The 23,275-nt window shown below is 34.9% G+C and overlaps 1 pseudogene; it reads right to left on the reverse strand.

Annotated features, from left to right (window-relative positions):
* Nucleotides 1-2,061: 2,061 nt before the first annotated feature.
* On the reverse strand, nt 2,062-7,646 carry LOC147287130 (protein ANTI-SILENCING 1-like; annotated as a pseudogene).
* Nucleotides 7,647-23,275: the final 15,629 nt, after the last annotated feature.

Consider the following 23,275-nt stretch of genomic DNA (forward strand, 5'->3'; position numbering starts at 1 on the left):
TTTCAATATGAGTTTTTTTCTTCGCTGGTGTTCCCTTTTAATCAAGCAAACAAACTTGTTATCAAAATTGCATTGCATTGGTCCAATGATTAAATAAGAAACATTTAATGAGATTTGCAGCTTTTTAGATATTTCAATATTTCATGAGCAAGAAACATTTTATAGGATTTGCAGCTTATATACCACTTTAATACTTTATGGTTCCTTTCTAATTCATTTTATTGTTTCACCTGGAATAGTTTGTAATGCACTACTTGTTTCTGCATTGTTGTTTTTGTACTCTTTTAACTCCACAATGGAGTGAGAAACAATAACAAGCTAGTGTTTCAACAGGATACAAGAGCTCTTTTCCAGTGGCCAAGTATAAATATGGAATTCTGGTCAAAGAATATTTTGATAAATCCAAGAATTTATAGATATAAACTTGAGCTTCGATCTATAGTCAATTCCTTTAAAATTTCAAAACTTGGGCATCAAAATGCACAACTAGTCAATAACATTGTTGTTGGAAAAAGTGATGCATATCACAGGCTGACCAATTCCCCAGAGAAAAATAAATTCTATCATATGAATTTGATCCTAATATTTCCTTCCAAGCTTACAAAATTAGATCTGATCAGATGACAGATTTACTCAAAAGTGAATTTTAAGTTGTTAGGAATTTACACAATCCTTCAAGTGTGGGTAGAACCCTGTATGCTGTCCAATTTTGGGGCACCCTTCTCTGACTCTACTGTAATCACAAAAAGAACAATTTTCTCCTGCAGAAACATAACTAATAAATTTAGTATATATTTTAGTGTAAAACTTGTACATGAAAAAGGTAGGATGGTCTATGATAAAGAGCCAACACTAATGATTTTTCCTCCAAGGATGTAAGCTTACCCAATGTATCGATGAAATACAATGTTAGCTAATTAAAAATTGACCACTTTAATTGTCCGTATATACCACTTTAATACTTTATGTTTCTTTTCTAATTCCTTTTATTGTTTCCTAGTTTGTAATGCACTACTTGTTTCTGCATTGTTGTTTTTGTACTCTTTTAACTCCAGAATGGAGTGAGAAACAATAACAAGCTAGTGTTTCAAAAGGATACAAGAGCTCTTTTTAAGTGGCCAAGTATAAATATGGAATTCTGGTCAAAGAATATTTTGATAAATCCAAGAATTTTTAGATATAAACTTGAGCTTCGATCTATAGTCAATTCCTTTAAACCTTCAATTTATGAGGGTAATACTACACGAATCAAATTTTATTCAAATCTAAACCCACTCTCAACCTCATTTAGTTTTAGCAAATAACATACTACCAAGTATACTAACACATCATTTAGTAAGTTGATTTGATGAACCTATTTGGCAGAAGCCCTAACAGGAGGCAAATATGTTAACTATCTGGAACAAGTAAACGTGCAACATGATCAAGTGCTTGACCCTGTGAAACATGTTGCTCATTTTATAATGTGAGCCGAATTTATTATCCTAAAATGGTGGATCTTTTTAGCACTAAACTCATTAGGTAGATAATTTTATCATGGCAAGCTTCAAAATGGACTAATCAATCTAACAGATCAGCAAAATTAACAGATCAGCCATGAATGGCACAATGGTATACTTAGGCATCAAAATGCACAACTAGTCAATAACAAAGTTGTTGGAAAATGTGATACATATCACAGGCTGACCAATCCCCCAGAGAAAAAGAAATTCTATCATATGAATTTGATCCTAATATTTCCTTCCAAGCTTACAAAATTAGATCGGATCAGATGACAGATTTACACAAAAGTGAATTTTAAGTTGTTAGGAATTTACACAATCCTTCAAGTGTGGGTAGAACCCTGTATGCTGTCCAATTTTGGGGCACCCTTCTCTGACTCTACCGTAATCACAAAAAGAACAATTTTCTCCTGCAGAAACATAACTAATAAATTTAGTATGTTAGTGTAAAACTTGTAGATGAAAAAGGTAGGATGGTCTATGATAAAGAGCCAACACTAATGGCTTTTTCCTCCAAGGATGTAAGCTTACCCAATGTATGGATGAAATACAATGTTAGCTAATTAAAAATTGACTTTAGCTGTCTCCTTAGCGACTCTATCTCCTCCATTTGTTCCTGAAGAGAAGGAGGCTCCAAAGGGGAGAAAAAAGTTAGAACAATCAACAAAAAAGAGAAAATTCTTTCTTATATTTGTGAGGCACACACATTTAAACTGGGAATTCCTCAAGTAGAAAACATCAAAAACACATTAAGGGCCCTTTGTCACAACTATGAATTTCCTAAAATCACTGCAGGCGGGTTTAAAAGAGTTAAAAGTTTTTCTTAACTGGCTGCAAAGTACATTAAAAAGTGCGTTTTTTTTTTTTTTCGCATACCAAAAGTTTGACTATTGGCCTCTTAGTAATTAGAAGAAACTAACTAATTTATAGATTGTAATATGGTACTTGAAAATAGAATTTATGACATGTTGTAGACATCTAAAAGAGTATTCATAAGCATTTTCAGAGATACGTAATGTCAACAAACCTTCAGGCTGAAAAAAAAAAAAAAAAAAATTATGCCAACAAAACCTATATATCAATTCAAATGTTTTAAATAATAAAATCTCTGGTAAAAGGTTGGTGTGCAGTGCATGTGTCCTGAAACTGTTATATACATTGATATAACATACTTTGCTTATGAAAATCGAAAGCACCTTATGTAATGCCTTCTGCCATAAATCTGACCTTTCCTGTAGTAAACACCATTCCATGGCCATATCATACTCAATTGTGTTGGGCTGAGAACAGTGGGCTGTTGATACTGCCTTTCTCTACAAAAGGAACAAATAGGAAAATATTATGTATATGAAAATGTATATGCAAAAGAGGGGACCTGAACCCAAAAGCAAGAACAAAGCACTCAGCAATGTGAGTCACCATTTCTTCACGTTGGCTTTGAAGCCTGATTTTGTCAATGGTCAGATGTCCAACAAATCTGGCTGTTTTGTCAGGCTCTTTAAGAGTCCTTCTCATACCAATCACAGGTCTGCAAATGCAAAGTCAGATATACATGTGTAAGATCAACTTGAGTGGAGTTCAATTATTCTCATAACTTGTACCAAGTTAATGGTGGCCTTTGTAACTAATTTAAGAAACTGAGCTCTGAGTCAATAGAAAGTAAAAAGACTATCGCAGACTTTTACAATTAATTGTTCGAAATAATAGAGGTATATTTCTCCACTGACATACAAAGGCAACATAGTGGTAACTCACATCTGACACCACAAAAAACATGACAAGCATCCAGCCAATTTAAATCATAACAATGAGTGCATTGAAGAAAATTCAACAAGGAAAAAATAAACAGCAAAAGAAAGAGGAAAAGAGATATTATCAAATGATTGACAAGTAGAATGCTAGTCATTCTTATCCACTATATGGATTTAAGATTTATCGTTTTCACACAATAACTAACTTATTAAAATTCACAACATAATTATGTGTGGTATCCTTTTTAAAAAGTTGGATTCATAACTTACTAAAATTCACAACATAATTATGGAATGAAGAAATAAAAAGGATACCTCCCATCTGCCAGAATCAGGCATCTCCTATTTAACTCAGATATGGCAGACTCAGCAGCAATCTTTGACGTGAATATGACAAAAGCCTTGCCTGTAAGGCCATGAAAGAATAAATGTAATCAGTCCAAAATTAAGTTTCAGGTTTAAAAGCATTAATAATCAACCACCAAACAAAACATGAAATCATTATAAAAATCAGTATATAGCCACAACAAGCTGCTGTACCATAGTATGTATTAGAAAAAGTAGTGCATTGTATCATTTTTGCCTCAACCTTTTCTTGGAGTGCACGCCAAACTAGATCCTGAAGAGAAAAAGGGATGTAGATTAAACATAATATCTAACACTAGGCCATACCACATTGGCCCTATAACTCCAGTTTGTTACTTCATCCAGTATTAGTCATTTCTCATCCAGTTTGGTGGCTAGGGAACCTTTAAGAGTTTTTCTTTTAAGAGAAAATAAGATGATACATTGCATCGTACACTAGACTGGCTTTTTATATACGTATGAGTTTCAATGAATTTCTTTGACTATATAATAAGCTTCCAATATTAGATGCATCAAGGAATACTACCTCTACTTCTGATGATGCATAGATGGATCCAAATTGTCTAGTAAGACCAAAGTGCCAGCATCTTGAGCTCTCTGCAGTCTTTGCTTCCAAGGCTTCAAAATTTGACAAGGAAATAAATCTGGTTAAGACTTTACAATGTAATCAATTGCCAACCATTGATTTGTATGAACAATCAAACAACAAATGGTAATGTCTACAAAAAAAATATCGGGAAATAGAAACTCACAAGTGGCTTGAACCAATTTCTTCTTTCCTCCTGGATTTAAGAAAACTAGAGAAATTAGAATATTAACCAAATTCACTATCAAAACTTGCAAACAGGTTGTGTGAATATGTGTTTGGAGTCGTCTAGCATATTATTGCATTTCCGTAGAATATCCAAACTTGGGACATAAAATAAGGTTCCAGATTGAACTAATAAAATTTGCTAGTTTACAATTATTCCCAAAGGTTTGCTATTAACTTTAACTCCCCTATCCCCTGCATGTTGAGTAGCTGCATTTCCAGCAGTTTTGCTTGTCTTCTGTTCAGAACTTTCCCCCATAGTGGAAGCTACACCAGGTAGAACAATTATCCTCTTATGAGGATGGGTATCTGATGTACGCATATATGGTTTGGGCCTTAATGTCTCATTTGAATTCTCACCAATACGAACTACTGCTTTCTCGGATTCTGCACATGAGCCAGAAACAATCTTATTTTCACCTAATCAGTTGAATTCAGAAGTAAAATGCATAGTTGGCATTCTCATAAATCACCTTTCATTACAGGGCTTACTCTGCTGCTGGACTTGTCATTTTTAACTGGAGAGGCCACCACTTTGTCCAATCCTAACTTGGACCACACATTTGATGGTCCATCTTGGTCTCTCAAATTTGTCTGTAAATTGGAAGCTACACCAGGTAGAACTATCACCTTCTTATGTTGATGGGTATCTGATGCGCGCATATATGGTTTGCGCCTTAATGCCTCATTTGAATTCTCACCAATACGAACTACTGCTTTCTCGGATTCTGCACATAAGCCAGAAATAATCTTATTTTCATCTAATCAGTTGAATTCAGAAGTAAAATGCACAGCTGGCATTCTCAGAAATCACCTTTCACTACAGGGATTACTCTGCTGCTGGACTTGTCATTTTTAACTGGAGAGGCCACCACTTTGTCCAATCCTAACTTGGACAACACATTTGATGGTCCAGCTTGGTCTCTCAAATTTGTCTGGAACTGGGGAGTCCTGATGAGCTTTTGACTTTTTCCCGCATTAAAAAAGCACTCCACTGCATTGCATTCAAAATATTTGAAGACCATGATAGATATTAAAGTCCACTAAGAAAAAAGTATACAAGGGAAGTTATAATGATTTTGAGACATGAATGTATGGTAAATAAATATTGCTGTAAATCGTGCACTCATAATTAAAAAAATTTAAAAAAAACCTCAGTTTGTTTTTTTAAGAATTTGGCTTTGAAATCAAACAGCTGTTAAATGCATTTCAGGTCATTGTTGAACCCCTTCAGTTATCACTATATGGTCCCCAAGTACCATGAATGACATGTAGCCCCAGTTTTGAGCAGGATCTCTCACATCAGTTTGCTTTAAGTGATCACATCTGTTAGGGGTATTTGATTGTTTCTTGGAAAGGAGGTAGCAGCCCTTCAGAGTTGAGGCTAAGACTTAAAACCACTCACTTGTTATATCTCGCTGAAATAGCATGCTCATTTGTTATCAGCTACTACAAATCTACCAGAAAGATGTAAATGCATGCTAACATGCCTCCTAGAACTGTCAGTGGTCTCTTTCAACTGCTACCTAATCTCGCAACAAGGTACTCAGTTTTACTGATCATTGCCTTTTGAGAACATGGCTTTGAGAGTGACAATAGCATCATCATATAGATATTAACATAAACATATTTCATTATTTGTCATAAACAAACGAAATCTAGCTGCTCAAAGTTTTTTATTCTACATGAAGCCATGATTAGTAACTATAGAAGTGTTCTACTTCAAACAATTAGACAGAACTGCTACAGCCTACAGCCCAATACTTGATAGAAAGTAATCGCAAAAATGAGTGACAAATTCTCAATTCTTAGATAACAGAATCAATCAATCAAATGTGAATCTGACTAACAATTTAACATCCTATATTTGTTTAAAAAGTTTATACCAGAAAGCACCCTAAATAAATTCCAGATGTAGATGACTGACCTTTAATTCCACCTATTTCATTTGGAAAGTTCTCTAATATTGTACGCGTTCCTACATCAAAAGTACGACAGAAAATGTAACTAGCCATTCTCAACTCTTCTTCAGAGGGCTGAGGATTCCTTTTGTCCTTTGATGTGCAGACAACATTGCATTTTCCTTGAATTGATTCCTGAAATTAGTATTCAAAATTGCCATGTAATTAGATGTCGATGTAACCATGTGGACACTTGTTAACGATCTGTAGACTCTACAAGTTTGGCATCCAAATAGATTCAAATGAAAGAAGAAAAAGGCATTGCATTGATCTAAAGGAAGTAGGCTCATTAATGTTATGGAAATGTAAAGACTTTCATGGCAATGTAAAGGGAAAGACGCTGAGAAGACATCTAATAATATATTGGCCACATTGCCATAAAAAGTATATATGCAGTTAAAGTAGATACGAGTAGGATGCATGAGATATAACCATCAAATCTAGGTTAACATCCTCAAGCAGAAACACAGATTACATTCAAATCAAAGCTACCTGAAAACCTAGAATAATAACACTAAAAGGATTAAGGAATATCTCCAAATATCTCTAAAATGTAGAGACAAAGGTGCCCAGAGAGATGCTAAGAAGAAAGACTCCTTTGTCCCTTTTAATTTAACAATGATTATACCATATCTCTAAATATCTATAAAATGTATAGACAAAGGTGCCCAGAGAGATGCTAAGAAGAAAGACTCCTTTGTCCCTTTTAATTTAACAATGATTATACCATATCTCTAAATATCTCTAAAATGTATAGACAAAGGTGCCCAGAGAGATGCTAAGAAGAAAGACTCTTTTGTCCCTTTTAATTTAACAATGATTATACCATGCATAGTACTCTACTTAAATGAGGTATGAAAACATAAAGTGGACATGATTATAAAATGTCTCTAATTAAATCTAATTTACCAGAGAATTGATATTGGAGAGGCCTGCACCCTCACCAGAAGCTAAAAATATCTCGTTCCAGCGTGGTTCACAATCAGCCAAAAAGTTACGTATTTCAGCAGGACGAAAAAACCACAAGAGCTTTATCTTCTTTCTATGGTCCTCTGGTGTCGTATATTTTCACAAGCTTACCAATATCAGTCTCGAATTCACCAGTGCGATAAACATGTACACAATCATAAAGGGAGTATTTCACGCCTTCATAAGTGAATGACTCATAGAACTGGACACCTTTCTTTCTCCCAGCTCCACCTTTCTTGCCCCACCTAAATTCAACATCATCTTCCATATCTGTCTCTTCAGGATGCGCCAGGCTTATCTATCTTCAAACTCAACCATTGTTTCTTAGCCCATCCAATAGTTTTCGAGAACCTAAAACAGAAAATTACCTTATAATACATGACCCATAAAAATAAACAAATAAAACTCAAACCAGAGATGCAAAAAAAATTATGCAATATATTGTAAGCTGTAGTCAGGAAACAAAATTGATCATAGCTCAGCAGGCAACCAAATTCCATATAATATCTAAAGAATATGGGATCTTAGGGCTGAAGCTGAAATTTATATATTAGTAGTTCCTGGTGTTTTCCTCCTCTGATCAACCTCAAAGTACCTAGTCGAGTACAAGAGAATCCAGTAGCATTAAAAAACCAAAGATGTACACAAGACTTAATGTGCTATAGAGTCAATTGATACAGTGATGCATAACGAGCTGTTTAAAGAAGAGGGAAGTAAGAAAAAGGTTTACACTGTTTTTTCTTCTGGTTAGAACAATCAGGCAGAGCAATAAGTCCAGATTTGTCTCTGAATATTCTAGACCATCATTAGAGCCCTGGAGCCTCAAAAACGTCACGCTAAAAAAAAAGAAAAGAAAAAGCATTCCCCTGTAGACACCTATAGGGCAAGATATGTTGCACATTTGCTAGCTGCAATAAACCCTTTTACAAAGTTTTGACCCAAAGATCTAAAGGAAACTCCAAAATCACTAATATAATTTTAAGAAGGTATAAAATTTTTGGATCTCCTGTGTTCCATAACTCAGTAATTCTTTTTTTGGTTGAAATGGGACCAGAGCCCCAACATGAAAACAAAACCTCTCTTTTAGATTACTCTTCAGTGCAAGAGTTTCTAAGCTTTCTTTTTGCACCATTATGTTAACTAAAACAATTCAATCTAAACCTGCTTTAATTATCAAGTACAATTTTTTCTGCATTGTTTATACTCTGAAAGAACCCACATAAACTATATCCAGCTCTATGGTCCTCTACTATCTCCAAAACTTCCTAAAATTCCTGCAAACCATGATTTCATCAGGTTCTATTTCCATCAGGTACCTATCAGGGTGTGCAGCTGGACACAAGTATGCAAGCTAAAATAATGCTTCAGCACTTCAACCTGAGATGCCATGACAAACCTTATAATAAAGGTAATAAATTTTCGAAGGAGTGTAAATGACATAAAGGGCATCAATATTTCAAACTAAGCCACAGACATTGATAAATATTTATTATTTTCCAAATTTGAGCTAAGAAATTCCTAAATTCTAAAAACAACACTTTCTCTCAGCTGTGACATTTATCAAACATGAGGAAAACTACGAATATATTTGCTGGGTATTAATCCTAACAACCAAAAAACATTGCAAGAACATGAGGGGACCATGTAATACGCCTAACATGATGCCCCTTCACTGTGAGTTGAAACAAACCAGACTCTACGCGCATTACCATTTAGGGCACATTTTAGAGCGCAACAACTGGCAGAGCAAAATTCATAACCCCTATTGTAACAAAAAACAAAAACCATAACCATTGTTAAGCAGTAGACTGTGAATATCTAAAAACAGAGCCTCCATCTTGTAATCTTAACCCAACACCAAAAAGAATGGCAAAAACATAAGGGGCCATGCAATAAGCCAAATATGACGACCCACTCTTTCACTGTGAGTTCAAGCAAACAATCATAACCCCCATTGTAACCAAACAAAGAAACAAAAACCCAATACCAAAAACAAAACAAGAACAAAAAATAAAAGCCATATCCCCTATTAGGCAAAAGAATGTGAAAATCTGGAAACAGAGCCTCCTCTTGCACTCAAGCGAATCACTAATGCACACTTAAGTTGCAGAAAACTTTGCAATCTTATACAAAGCATAATGTATATAAACGAACCAGCGGTCCGGCACACACAAAAAGAAAAAAAAGAAAAAGAAAATCAGAGAAAAGCTGGGAAAAGAAGAAGAGACAAAACGAACACATTGGGTGCTTTGGAAAGGCAGTCAAAAAGATAGTTGAAAACCCATGACCCACAAACAAATGTTGAGCTCAAAATGAAGAAAAAACTTGGAACGGAGGTTTAGTGAGGGATATATACCTCAACGTCGATGATGAACGAAACGACAGAGAAGCCCCATTTGAGATTTTGGAGTCCAGAAGAAAGTGTTTCAATGGAAAGCGTGTGGTGCGAGTGAGAAGAGAGAGAGAGAGAGAGAGGTGTAGACGGTCAAGGTGGTGTACTGGTGTGTGAGGTTTGGATACACAGAGCGAAATTAAAGCAAGCACAAAAATGGAAAGTGTGCTAAAGTGCGCCGGGTGCGTACTGTTCCTCCACAATCCTTACGTGGATTCTGAATTGACGCGGGTAGTGAGGTGAGGCGCGACGCCTTTGAGGGGAAGGCAGGACAGGACGTTGAATTCTCACGCGCGTCTCATTTGTAGTGATATTCACGTGCTTGTCTTATTTGAGAAGAGAGGCGTTGGGTTTCAAGAGGATTTTCGCACGTACCAGGAGTGCGAAGATCGGTGGATTTCATAATAGGGGTTTAGTTATCTACGTGAAGGTAGTACGGGTTTACGGATGCAGACGATTTTCTACGCGCCATCTTTTTGAATTTTAAGTCACGCGACTGTCCGTCCTTTCATGGAATTGTATCTGATTTTATGGAAATGTGTGAAAAATCCCAGAGTCGTACCAAGGAATAAAATTTCGGGTTTCGAAAAAATTTCGATGAAAATTTTAATAGAAATTTCGACAGAAATTTCGAAGATTTTTAAATTTCGACAGAAATTAGACGGAAACAATGAAAATTGCTATCAAAATACGGAAATTTTGAATAAAACTTTATCATATGTTTATTTTACATATTATCTACTACATTGATAAAGAACATTGAAGAAACTAAATTATATAATAGGTTTCATGTGATATAAGATGAATATAATACGCGCTGGAGGCAAATACTGTTAAATAAAATTAGTATACTAAATAAATAAAATTAATATATTTTTTATATTCTATAATCTATACACTAAATCCTAATACTAAACCATATATACTCTATATACCTTACCTTAATACTCTTTATACTTTATAATCTATACATTAAACTCTATATAATCTATAATCTATACTCTATATTTTTTAGGATTTGCTATAAGATATAAGGGTTTAAGCCCTTTAGGGTATTTTTAATTATTTTTTATATAGAAATGTATTTGAGTTTATGGTTTAAAAACAACTAAACGAAACCCCAAAAGAGCCAAACCAAACCCCAATCTCATTTTTTTATTTCCAATTGCCCAAAGGCCCCAAACCTCTTTTTTTTTTTTTTTTCTTTTCTTTTTTTTCCTTGCAATTTCAAACTACAAACTAATTATTCTTGAAGTTCCTCTATTCTTTTATATCAAAGATAAATGACAATTGAATTCTAACTGTGAGTTCTATTCTCATATTAGGTAATATTTTTTGCTGAAATTATATGTTCTTATGACTTTTTTAATTAACATGAGTTACAAATTTACAATATGTGATTATCTTTTTTTGTATGTGTTTCTATCTTTTATAGGAGAACTAATGGACAACTCTGCTCCAATTTTTTGTTTGGTCTAAATGTCTAATCCGGTTTAAAGTTTAAAGGGTGTTTTTTTGTCCAATTGTTTGTCAATGACTTGTTTACTTAATAATATCTTTGTCAGAATTTTCATTCATTCATTTAAAACACCATAAAGGCTTAATTATTGTCAATTTTGACAATACAACTCAAGAGTAAAAGTCCCCACCAGATATTAACAGGAGCTAGCATAAGGCCAGAGCATATGATTGATGACACCCTGTTCTTTTCAAAACCTCTAGTTTGTTGAATAATATGTGTATTAAATGGTAGGCGCGCTACTTAAGAGATAAAAAACATTAATTAGTAATTGCTTAAACTTAAACTATTAGGACAAGCTACTGAAAATAGGTGGAGTTATTACAATATATAGGCTTATAGCAATAATGTTCGATAGAGATATTTTTCAATCTCTATCAGCATCCCAAAAAGAGAAATTTCCAAAACAGAGAAATTTCATGTTCTTGCCGAGATGCTCTCCTCCCCTCTCATTTCTCTCTGCCAGTCGCTCCCCTTTCTCCTCCCTCTCCCTCCCCCTCCCCCTCCCCCTCCCCCTCCCCCCAATCTCTTCCAGTCTTCCTCAGCTCCTCCTTGTCTTCCCCGATCTCTTCCTCCTTCTCCTCGCCTCTCCCTCTCCGATCCCCCTCCCTCTCTTGGCTGCCCAGATCTGGAAGGAAGGGTGGTCCGGTCATACTCCCCGATCTCCTTCCCTCTCTTGGCCACCCAGATCTGGAAGACGGTGGTCCGGTCACATGCCAGCAAGCTAGGAGAGGACTTCTGTGAGCGAAATTTCGATAATTTCGGCGAAATATCGACGAAAAAGTGACGAACTCGTGCTAAAATTTCCATACCCTCCGAAAAAGAAATTTAACTCCTTGGTCGTACCACATATATGTGCAAATTGAAATGATAATGTTTGCCAATAATAATTCAAAGAAATTATGTATGTGTTTTTCGGTTTTTCCCGATCAAGAAAAGATGTATATCTATGTATATATCTATTCTATGTATATAAAGCAAAGGCTCTCCTTATATGAAATTTTCAGAAATTTCACAAATACCCATGATTAATTAAAATTGTTAAAACATACAATTTTAATTGGATAAGGACAAATGAGTAAATCAACCACTATTGCAATTATACAAATTCAAAAATAAATTTGAAAAATGATGCAGTATGAGACCATGTTCTCTTTTTTTATCCTTTTTTTTTTTCTTTTTTTCTGTATCCAAACCATGTTATCTCTTCTTTATCAATCCAAACTCACGTTCTCTTCTTATGCATCACATTCTTCCCCACAATCTCTTTAGTGGTTTACTTGATTTTTTAGTTTTATGAGTTAGAGAATTGGATCAATTTGAGTTTCTTAGATTTTGTGATTCGATTTTTTTTTCCTCTGGTAAAATATGTTTCTTAGCTTTCATTTGTTTTTATTCAATCATCAGAATTGAGATATTGATTCACCTCATGAAATCTCCATATATCTAACTATATATTCTGTTTTTTGGATTTAAGCATTGTGTTTCACTGTTTCGAACAGAAAGGAAGGCCTTATACACAGGTATTAGCTCCTTTGTTGTGCCTTTAATTTGTGGCATACATGTTGATGGCGGCTACCTCTTCCTCATCCTTCTGCTGGCCCTATGTTATGGACTCTTCTCCTCATAGTTTAGGCAAATGGGCCCCAATTCGCTCTGCTCTTTATCAACTTTGGAACAGAGCGGCTCTGGCTTCGAAAGTAAGTCCCTGTAGGACTCATGTTAACTAAATTGGCTATTTTCATAGGTAATAATTGTCTTATGTGTTGTTAACTTTTATTTGGACATGGTGAATATTTTAAATATTTGAAATACATTTTTAAATTTCAAATTTACATGATAAATATTTAGCCACAGTTGTTTCTTTGAATGCATTATTAGCTCACTTAATTTTCATCATCTACAGTTTACTACATTTCACTTCATTTCGATTCACTGGCCTCCTCTCAATTTTTCTAGTACTGCATTTTGGTAATAAAATGCTCATCTTTCAATAGTACTGTTGGAGATTGGAGGGGGGCAGGGAAGTAGCCATATTAGTGGTCTCAAATAAATTAAAATTCCTTTGTTCTGCTATCGACTTCTTATATATGTCTGTTTATTGTGGTTATTATTAAATTGGTTTTTACATTTATTCTCACATGTATTTCCCCCTCCTCAACAAGTTGTCATTTATAGTTTATTGATTACTGTTAGTTACGCTTAGTTCAGAAGCCTATATTGGTAATACCATAATACATACGCAAGATGTATTAGTTTGGCTTATGGTATTACTGTTAGTTAGGCAGTATATATTTTGATGCCTTTCATTTATGTTTAACAATTTGATTATTGTTAGTTATCTTCTATATCTATATCTATATATATAAAGCAAAGGTTTCCTTTGGCTGAAATTTTCAAATATTCCACAAATACCCATGGTTGAAACAGTTTGTTAAAACAGACTGGTTTTATTTGAGGGGGATAAATAAGTAAATCAACCACTATTCTAATTAAACGAATTAAGAAAATAAAAAACCAATCATGACCAATTGACCACGTTCGCACGTTCTCTTCTTCTGCAGCACATCATTCCTTCCCCACTATTTCCTTTAGTAGTTTTGTTGGGTTCAGTTTCCCTCTCTTTCTCCCGTGGAAAGCTCATTCTGTAGACAAAGGTCTGTTCCTTTCTTTGATTTTTCTTGGAAATCAGAAGGAGGGAGTGATATGTGTAAGAGGGATTGGGGGGAGGGGGAGACTGCTGAGAAGAGAAGCAGATGAGCATCCGTTCTCCAAAATCCCAACTGCCCAAAACCCACAAAACCTCGAACCTTCTCAACCCACCCAAATGGTGAGTGTCTCTGTTTACCCTTTGCTCTCTCTCTCTTTCTCTTTTGATTTATTTTGGGTTGGACCCAAAATGGGTTAAGGCTGTGTTGTTGATTTTTTTTCGTTGGAAAAGAATGTTGGAGAATCGAAACGAGCAAGAGGGTTGAAAGAAGACTCATTGCTTTTGATGAGAGGGTTTCACTCCAAATTCATTGTCTGCCTAAGTTTACTACCTCCATCAATACCCAGGTTTGCTGCCTAAAGCTCTTTTATTAGGAATCATTTTCAGGATATATTTGGCTTTTGCATATTTTAACAAACAGAATTCATTGTTGGGTCAATGATATTTTCTGCATTTCCTTCTATTTTCTCGATCTATCTGTTAAAGTTTTGTTAAGGTAATGACAATTTTAGTATGAAAGTCAAATCTTTAATCTAGGTAGTGTGCATTATGCAGCCTAACACCTCTTCCCAACAGCTTGACCTTCATACCAATGGGAAAGGGAGCTCTGGACAGAGGGGCAACAAGCCCCACACACACTATGTCAGGTGTGGTGCTAGCTTTTGTGAATCTAGGATTAATGATTATTAATGTTGTATTTAGCATTTTACTTCTAGGATTTTGATAATGATATTCCCCCAAAAACTTTTCCTTTACTATTTTTGTTCCTTTGTTTGATTTTATGGTTTTTATTATTTTTCACTATGCAAAAATAGACAACTGGAGTGTGCCAGAGATGCAAAAAGAAGACCACTAAAACTGGAAGGATGAGGTACTAAATATTAATCAACTCATTTTTCTCCTCTTTGATTTTTGTTGTTTTTTTATTTTTTTGGGTTGAAGATCATGGTTAATGCATTTCTAACATTCTATAGACAGATTACAATCCAATTGAATTGTGCTCCTGCATAACTTATCTTCACATTTAGCCAAAATAGTATCTTAACATCTAGCCAAAATGTCTACAAGCATTAAATCCAAAATGGAATACTTATGCACAAGAAATGGAACTTCTTTAGAAATTTAGAATATAACTCTTGCAATGACACAAGAATAAGAAGGAAAACCCTTAAAAAAATGTGCAGTAGTTGTCCATTTCTGTAGCACCATGTTCTTCGTGTATTTGTCCATTCCTTTCAAAGCTTGGATTCTCTAAATACAGTTTGCATATTTTTTATAGTTTGGAGCAATCATAAGTTCCAGTCATAATTTTGGGAACGGATACGGTGTTAGTGCTTACTTCCATGTGCATCATATGCAACAAGTTGCATTGACACAAGAATAAGAAGGAAAACCCTTAAAAAAATGTGCAGTAGTTGTCCATTTCTGTAGCACCAAGTTCTTCGTGTATTTGTCCATTCCTGTCAAAGCTTGGATTCTCTAATTACAGTTTGCATATTTTTTATAGTTTGGGGCAATCACAAGTTCCAGTCATAATTTTGGGAATGTATATGGTGTTAGTGCCTACTTCCATGTGCATCATATGCAACAAGATATCTGCAGTTGTTGGTATGTGAGCATTTTACTATTGGAGCCACACTCACTATTTTTTTAAGTTACACTATGGATCTGTCAACCTTGATATACCAGAGGTAATGGTAATTTTCTTATTTTTATTGTATTTGACGGATTATTTTGTGCTCTGCAGTTTTGCTGCGGGGTTTTCTGCAGAATACCTGCGGGGTTTGGCATTCCTTTTAATCATGCTGCAATATGCTGTAAGAATCTTTTTTCACCCTTTTGTTTTCTTTATTGTTTTCCTGATTTCTAACTAGGACTTTCACGACCGTTAAGTCTGTAGGTAATCAAAATTTAATTTAGTATTTTTTCCCTGCAATTGGATATAGTGAAACTGTGAAACAGAGAGTGTGTAAGGGGTTGCTGTAATTGTGTGTAGTCCTTTATTTTGTTTACCTTCAAAACATAGTAAACAATGATGTTGATCATCTCTAACTCTCTCTAAGGAAAGAAAACTATTTATCGTCATAACAAAAAAAAAAAAATGAAACTTTAAGATGTGAAGATTAAATAGTACAAATAACAAACCTTTAAGATCTGAAGATTAATTCAAAAACCATTCCTCACCTCTTTGAATATCTAAATTGATCATTTTGGAGAATTAATATCCTGTATTATTTAGAGGAAATAACCAGTTTTTTGTGCATTTCCCTTTCTACTGCATATGGTCTTTTATACTATATCCAGATAGAAGATTGAGGCATTGATCTTTTTGTTCCCTTTCTACTGCATATGGTCTTTTATACTATATCCAGAAAGAAGATTGAGGCATTGATCTTTCTGTTCCTCTCTATATTAGCATTGATGCTACTATGCTTAAAACTCAAATAACATTTGTTAAAAGAAAGAAAGGGGAGATGGAGATGGTAAATTCTAGAATATATATTAGACTTTAAATCCCAACATTAGAACATCAGATTATTGCATGCCTGCATAAGAAGTTCCCTAGAACACTTTTTCCTATTTTAACATTGCATGTGAATGTGTTATGTATATGCCTTGAGTTCGCAGACACACTTCTTAACATTGGCTTACTAAGATTCTTTTGGGATTCTTTTGTGCTCAAATAAAGAATTTACTTTGATGACCCTGATTGATTTTAGAAGTTGACACTGTTTGGATGAAGCCTTTCAGTGCAAGGGAATGACCTTCCTCTTTTATTTTATACCAAGCAGAGATGGCACTTGCAACTTTCTCAGGTACCACTGTATTTGTTATTTTGACACTTTGCTGATGAAGTTTAAGAAGGTACAAAAGATGAAGGAGTTGAGACCCACTATGACGTCGTTCAATCATTGAATGTCAAGAAATAGGTGTTCCCTAAAAAGAAAATGCCAGCCCGCCCCTCTTTATATCCTATGGTCCAAAGATTGATGAAATGAGATGAAGAAGAAGAATCCTGAGGCAGAGTTTAAAGAAATCTTAAAAATTTAGGGGGCAAAGTGGAAGAACATCAGGAAGAGAAAAAGCCTTATGAAGAAAGGTACCAGGCTAAAGAAGGAATCTTATTTGAAAGTGACTTCAAAAGAGAAGTGTGAGAGTGAGTCAATGCAGTTCTGGGAAGAAGAGCACAAGTAGAAGACACCTATAGAGTTGCTTGAAGAATACCTGCAGCTCAAATAGGAAACAGAAAAAGTGAGCTAGAAAATTAAGAAAGAAAAGGATCAATTGAAACCAGAGCAGCCAATATCAGCATTTTTCCTGTTCACTGGAAAAAAGGGGAGCAGCTATGCTCGCAGATTACAAAACTTTCTTACAAAATTTTTTATCATTAAAGCATTTACTCATCTTGACTGCACTTTGTTAAATAGTTTTTTTTTTCTTACCTATGAAATGTTTTTCATTAACTGTGGCATATTTTTCGTTGTTACTACACACTTTACATTGAATATGTGGATGATAGCTTTGTGGGTACATGTTGGCTGTTGTCCATGTTTGAATATGTGGATGTTGCATGTTTGATTGCACACACACGCACACACACAAATGCATTTGTTTTCAATTATCATCTTTTTTTTTTTTTTTACTTTGCACATCGTTGTCGTTATTCGAGCGTGTGTACTTTGCTAAGTTTCTACTACTCTATTTGCCTTTGCTTAAACTCTTCTCCATGCTACTTTGTAAATAGTTTTTCTCTTAGTTGTTTGTTTTATAATTTTTATCTAAGTTAAAACAGATGGGAAAACTGACCCAATTCTACATTATGTAGAATTGACACTACTATCAAATTTTGATTTTTTATTTTGAGGTCAAAATAAAAAATCATCTCCATTATTTTCAAATAATTCTTTTTACAAGTGAACTACAAATTAAAAAAAAATGTATCTAATAGCTTCAATTAGAAAATTTAAATAATATATAAAAATACATCTTCTCTTTTTCTTTTTTTTACCAAGAAAAACAAGACTTTTTAAAATCCTTTTCCTGATAAGTTTTTTCATGAAAATGCATTCTCATTTTAAAAGTAATGTATGTTTTTTTAAATAGAAAATTATGATTAAATACTAAATATGAATAATTTTTAAGTAAAGCAGCAAGACACTAAAGGAAATGGTGGGGAAGGAATGATGTGCTGTAGAAGAAGAGAACGTGCGAACGTGGTCAATTGGTCATGACTGGTTTTTTATTTTCTTAATTCGTTTAATTAGAATAGTGGTTGATTTACTTATTTATCCCCCTCAAATAAAACCAGTCTGTTTTAACAAACTGTTTCAACCAAGATGATATTTGTGGAATATTTGAAAATTTCACCTAAAGGCAAACTGTTTCAACCATGGGTATTTGTGAAATATTTGAAAATTTCACCTAAAGGAAACCTTTGCTTTATATATATAGATAATGCTTTGGTAATACATACGCTAGATGTATTAGTTAGGCTTACTGCAGCATGCAGCATGGTAATACATATGATAGTATTAGTTCATACTAATGGTATTACTGTTAGTTAGGCTTACTGCCATATTATATAGGAAACATGTATTAGTTAGGCTTACTGTTTATCATCAATTACACATGATGTGGGTCCTTAGGGATTGGTTTGTATTTAGGTGGTTGTAGAAATCATGTATGTCAAAGTCAATTTCCATCTTCAATATGCTCTCCAGGTTTCTAATCCTCCATAACAAAGCTTTTTTTTTTTTTTTTGTTGAGAAAATAACAAAACATATTTAATGGTCGATTTCTATAACAAATGTTTTGAATCATGCCTTTAATGTCCCTGTTAGGATACTTTGATACTTTGGTTTTTCTACCCGTTATTCAACAAATCAGTTATTTTAAAACAACCTAATAAATGATAGTATAGTTGTAAAATACAACGATTAAAATAAAATTTAAAAAATAAAAAACACACCCCACTATCCCACTATTTTAAAACGTGGAAAGAGTACTGGGAATAACAATAAGAACAAAAAAAAAATAAAGTAAAAATACAAATAGATAGAATGTATGTTAAAAAATTAACGTATGCACAATACAAAAAATAAATTCGCACGCGCGATAGCGCTTGCAGAGAGGCTAGTGAGTTATAATAACTTTAAATAAAGATTTTAGAGCGCAACAACTGACAGAGCAAAATTCATAACCTCTATTGTAACAAAAAAATAAAAATTATAATCATTGTTACGCAGTAAACTATGAATATCTGAAAACAGAGCCTCCATCTTGTAATCTTAACCCAACACCAAAAAGAATGGCAAAAACATAAGGGATGATGTAATAAGCTAAACATGACGCCCAACTCTTTCACTGTGAGTTCAAGCAAACAATCATAACCCCTATTGTCACCAAACATAGAAACAAAAATCCAATATCAAAAACAAAACAAGAACAAAAAATAAAAGCCATATCCGCTATTAAGCAAAAGAATATGAAAATTTGACCAGTAAGATTTTTGAGTTGGATTAATCAGTGTAAAATATATAACTTAAATTGAGTGGTATGTGATTTAATTATTGACATGGAGTCAATAAAATTTGAATTAAATTAGCATTAACCTGCATGACAAAGTAGCATGCCATTTCTAGTAGTTCTCCACCGATACATTAAAGGAAAGAATAATTTTATTTAAATTTGTATACTAAATTCTTGCAAAGCAACATGCCAACATTCACATCAATCAACATCTTTGCATGAGTCATTCATTGCAGATTTGAATAGTTCTGATTAGTCTTTCAACCAAGTACTTGTAGGCTAAGTGTCATAAAGTAAATTTCCTTCATTAAGTAATCCACTAAGCAAATTTTCATCCTTTAAGTAACCCATGATGCAAATTTCCTTCTTTAGCTTAATGATAGCCAAATTCAGAGGAAAGTAATTGTACTCTCTCCCATAATTGAAAGCTTGAAAGTAACATCCTGTGGTAATGTCCATCTCCATTGATAATGTATAAACCCTTAAAACACTTGATCTGTCGTCTTTCCAAAAAGGACCTGTATAGCTGAATTGTTCTATGATTGAGAAGGTTTTTTGGTTCTTGAGGATGGTGGATTCCAACATAAAACTTCTTCAATATTGAAAAGATAAATACTACTTAAGCACAAGCTAATTCAACCCACCCGTCGCAATTCATTTTCAACTGTCTTGCACAATTGCTCAAAATCCTCCACTTCTCCCCGAAAAAACAAATTATCAGTACCACTCAATGCTGTTGCCATTCATCAATTTTAAGGTTGCATTGGTTGGAAGGAACATACAACAACTCAAGAGCCTCCTATTAGTGCTTGTGGGTGTTAGGCATAGAGAATCACAATTCAACAGACTGGTGGAACAAAACCATTCTCAAAATTCATGCATTCACGATGTGATAAAAATGTACAAATATATGCTATCTTCCACCCCCTTTAGTGGGGAATAATAACAAGTACTGTTCAAACAACAATAAATAAAACTAAAATTTCCAAAAGGGGAAAAAGAAGGAATAGAGGGATATGAAAATACAAGAGAAAAGAGCTCTAAAACCCTAAAGAATGTGGGCTAGGGTAAGGCTCCAAACTAACACATCAAAAATACCAAAAAGAAGAGATGACCTTAGTCTCTTCCCTTGGGCTAAATTGATTAACGAAAGAAACAAAACAAAACAAAAAAAAAAAGGGAAAGAAAAGGAAAAGGAACCTATTGGCTTTGTGAGTCTTGTCTGATTAAGAGTCTACTTAAGAAGAGTGATATTGCTGCAAGTAATGCCTTCAGACACTCTTCATGAGGATGGTGACCACATCCAGATATTGCGACTAGTCTCTGCATGACACAATATACTGACGTCAGATTAGATACTTTGAAAAGGTGATCGTTGTTTATCACATTCCACTAAATTAAAGTGGAATAAAAAATTTCTGTCATACAACCACTTTTTGACCCCTGGATGTGATTGTATAACATACAACCATTGTACATTTGTACCAATGCTGAATTCTCATAAGTGTAGGATTAGGATGTCATCCTCGCTCTTGGTCCATTTCACTTTTAGTTCTTATACTATACTGTCTATTACATTTTTTGCCCAAAGAAATATAACGTTCTCTAACAAATATTTGGTTTGATTTGATTAAAATTTGATTGATGGTGGTTTATGAGGCTGGGCACAGCCATTTAAACTTTGATATATTAAAGACTGTATCTTTTCATTAAAATTTTATAAGCCTTCTGCACATTTTATAAGCTTTCAACACCCACGCGCACGGGCACAATTTCTAGTGTATATCTAAATGACTCTTCTATATTAAACTCTTGTATTTTACCTTTATGGTCGACATACGTGTCTCAATTCGATCACTTCCATGTGAAATATTTGCATGTTGTACCTTGTCCCATTTATTGTCTACGTAAGTTAGCTACCAAATTAGTTCATCACTATTATTGTTGTGCACCTTTTCATCTTTTTTTTTTTTTCAATTTTTTTAATGGAAAAACGTTAATATAAACTATTTATTTGAACTGCATTACTGGTGATGGCTGATAATATGTGATATTAAGCTGATTGAAATTTTCACAATTATTATTTTGAAAGGCTTCTCCAAGCAAGGAAGAAAGAAAAAAAAAAGACTTGGAAATTTTTCCAGTTTATGAAATTGATATTGTATATGTATGGTTTCATATTGACATTATCAATAGGTTTATTACCACTTTTGCCCATTGATCGAAAGTGTAACGTAATCTCAATTCACCGCCTCTCGTTTCAATTGTCTCAATTTGTCACCTAATAGTATATCATGTGATCCAATGTGCTCAATTCCGTTAGCCTTGCTGACGTGGTGCCTACGTGGCAGGGCATATTGGTCATTTCCTCACTCACCTGTGACACTTCCCCTTTTTCTTTTTCTTTTTCTTTTTATCTTCTTTCTATCATTTTTTTTTCTCTCTCTCTCTCTCTCTTTCTCTCCTTCGCTGCACCTGTCATCAACGCGTGACGCTCTGTCCGGCAGTCAATGCCGGAGGTGTTGGTCAGGTTTTGCTCGCCGTCCTTCCCTCTTCCCCCCCTTAATTTGCCACTCACTTGCCCGGAAAATCACCCAAAAAACCCATAACCCAACTTGAACGCCGACGAGTCCTCACCGGTGATTCGTCATTTTCAACGGAGTTGTGACGCCAAACCGGTCGTGTCGTCTTCCTCTCATCGCACTGAGTTCTGTGGTGCCCTTGGATTGCCCGTTGGACAACTATGCGCAGCTGCTCGACATCGGGAAGCTGCGTGGGGTGAAGGGGAGAAAGAGAGAGAGAAAAAAAAAAAAAAAGAAGGTTGGGTGGGTGCGATGGGGTTGGGGTTTGGTGGGAGGGGATGAGACGGGGCAAGGGGTTGAGTTGGGGGGGGGGGGGAGGTGCGATAGTGCGACGGAGGAGGAGGAGTGGGTCAGGGAGGGGCTGGGTGGGGGGGTGGGTCAGGGAGGGGCTGGGTTGGGGGGAGAGAGGCGAGGGGGCTGGTGTTGGGTGGGGGAGGGAAGGGAATTGCAGACGAAGAAGAAGAAGAAGAAGAAAAAGAAAAAAGGGTGGGGGTGGGGTTCGTGGGTGGGGGAAGGGGGAAAGGGGTGGGGTCCGTGTGGAGGGGGAGGGTTTTTTTTTTTTTTTTTCATTTGTTTCTTTTATTGTTTTTTTTTTTTTTAGTTTTGTATTAAATTAAAGGGGTAGGTCCCACTTTTGGGTCTATGTCGCAAAATAAGAGGTGCTGAGTGGTCCAGGCTGGTCGAAATGACCAATATGCCCTACCACATAGGGTCATCTCAGCAAGACTAACAGAGGTTATGACGGAATTAAGTCGAAGGGACACATTGAATCACGAGATATACTATTAGGTGGCAAAACGAGACAATTGAAACGAGAAGGGGGGGAATTGTCATTTCGTTACACTTTCAAGGGGCAAAAGTGGTAATAAGCCTTATCAATATTTTGATTTTGCTGCATATTGGTTTACATGTTGGAGAGTGAGATTGTTACTTGTGCCTGGATGTACAAAAAACAAAGAAAAAGATACATCTATTGTGAATTAGTTGTTCATGGAATTTGACTGGCATCTTTTTGTATTTTGTTTTACCTTGAATTTCAAAGTACATAACTTTTTCATTTCGAATTGGCCATTGGAGAAATGGAATATATGCACCATTGTTAGCCATCTCTAGTTATAAATTCGAGTCAGTTCATGATATCTAGAATCTATCTACATTCATGAATTTTACAGAAGTACAGAAG

Source organism: Dryas octopetala, chromosome 4, assembly GCF_963921425.1.
Source record: "Dryas octopetala chromosome 4, drDryOcto1.1, whole genome shotgun sequence".
NCBI classification, from domain to species: domain Eukaryota; kingdom Viridiplantae; phylum Streptophyta; class Magnoliopsida; order Rosales; family Rosaceae; genus Dryas; species Dryas octopetala.